Below are 1817 nucleotides of genomic sequence, written 5' to 3'. Positions count from 1 at the left end.
CTTTCCCTGTCCTCTGCTGATGGCCAATCTTATACATTGGGCACTCACAGTGGTCTGAGAACTACCCGCCATCTCCTCCAGGTGCCCTGTCACCGTGTTCCCTGTCCAGGTGAATGCTGCCCAGTCCTGGGGGCTCTGTTATCTTTGGTGCCTCCCAGAATTGAGAACAGTCCCCAGAACAGTGCTTTGCCGCCATCATTTCTCCATCCTTCTCCAAAAATCTTCATGAAAACAGCTTCCTCAGCTTTTCTTTCTACCCTATCTTCCTATAAGAGCTATAGGGCTGGACAGGGGGCCAGATGCCATCACCCCACCAATATTCCCATCTCTTTTAGGAAAAAAAGAAAGATACTAAGAACATTAACTGATGCCTGGGAAGGTCCGGTGCCAACGAGTTTTAACCATAGGTGGGAACATATTTGGGTTCCACTAAGGCATTCCTAACTCAGGAAGTTAGAAACAACATTCCTACTCAGGGAGATGAGTCTCACTGTTCCCTGCAGTGGTCAGGACACATCTACAGCAGCAGCAATAAACTTGAGAATTTGAGTTTCAATTCTAGCAACCAAAGCTCTGCTTCACCTTCTCCAGGCCCCCGGGGAATAAAAATTCTGGTCCCAGATCCTGGACCTCTAATTGTCACCTGTTAGTGGTTTCCCCCAANGAGCAAGGCGCGGGAGCGACACTGAGGGTTGCGGTCCCATTGCCGGTCCCCGGTCCGGTGCAGGGGCAGCACTGAGGGTTGCGATCCGTTGCCGGACACGGAAAAAAAGACAAAAGACAAAAAAACAAAACAAAAAAAAAGAATGAACCTAAGGAAAAATATCATGCCATCTGACAAACTGTTTCTCTAGTGTAGGCCAATAGGAGATCGACTTTTATTTACAACCTCTTTTTTATAAGAGCCATTGCATTCAAACTCAGAAGTGAGTGTAAACACTAAAGATACTGTAACACTTTCTCCAAGACCAGTTTAAAACTATATTCTTAAAGCCATACTCTTTTGTAGATCTTTACAATTAGCAGGCAACAAAAATATAATTCTCGAAGGCAAGCAATAAATTCCATATGTTTTAGAAGTGGTTGCTTCATTAAATATTTCAGAGTAAAAGCTACTGTTCAAAGCTACTTTAAAATTCAACTCTTACAAAGTAAGTCAACTTAAATTTATTACTTACACCAGTTTTTCCACTTCCTGTTTCTGCAGCCTGAATGGGGGAAAAAGTTGATTTTAAGTTGTCAATTAAAGAAGTCAAATTAAAATGACACCATGAAGAAATCTTTAGCATTTGACTAGCTACCTTTATGTTCACAGTGCCTCCAGATGACTCTGGCTTCTCAGTCAATTTTGACTGTTGCCAATCTTGTCATCTCTCCCATTCCATTAAGAATCTGCTCACCCCTGTCCCTTCTCATTGCTGCCATTCAAACTGAAGCCCTTATCATTCTAACCTAGATTATCACAAGAGCATCCTAATACCATGTAATCCCACACAGCTACACTACAATCTGCTACCAAACTGGTCTTCATAAAAACACAATTCTAACCATGTAACACCCCTGCTTAACTGTCAACAAATACCCAAATTCTTTGACACTTAAGAACCAAAATAACATGACCCACTATATATTTCCCATTTTACCTTGTTACAACCCTCCATCCCCTCCCCCAGCCACAATGGCATTTTATGCTACTATCTAACGGAACTATTCCAGGATCACATCCTGCATTCTCCTATTCAATGTTTTTGTTGATTCTCTCCATCTAGACAGCATTTCTCTTTCATCTTCCTTTATCAAAAATCTACTTCCTCCAA

General features: G+C 42.0%; 1 long non-coding RNA gene across 1 annotated transcript in view; it reads right to left on the bottom strand.

Moving 5' to 3' along the window:
• Window positions 1-1171: 1171 nt before the first annotated feature.
• LOC103605726 overlaps window positions 1172-1817 on the bottom strand; it is a 2458-nt gene continuing 1812 nt past the window's right edge. The window contains exon 3 of the long non-coding RNA XR_551802.1: window positions 1172-1208. This is a non-coding gene — a long non-coding RNA (uncharacterized LOC103605726). The remainder of the gene's footprint in view (window positions 1209-1817) is intronic.

This window comes from Galeopterus variegatus, unplaced genomic scaffold (genome assembly GCF_000696425.1).
Source record: "Galeopterus variegatus unplaced genomic scaffold, G_variegatus-3.0.2 Scaffold6025, whole genome shotgun sequence".
NCBI lineage: Eukaryota > Metazoa > Chordata > Mammalia > Dermoptera > Cynocephalidae > Galeopterus > Galeopterus variegatus.
The sequence above is the reverse complement of the archived record's forward strand: the minus strand, read 5'-3'. Positions and strand labels throughout refer to the sequence as shown.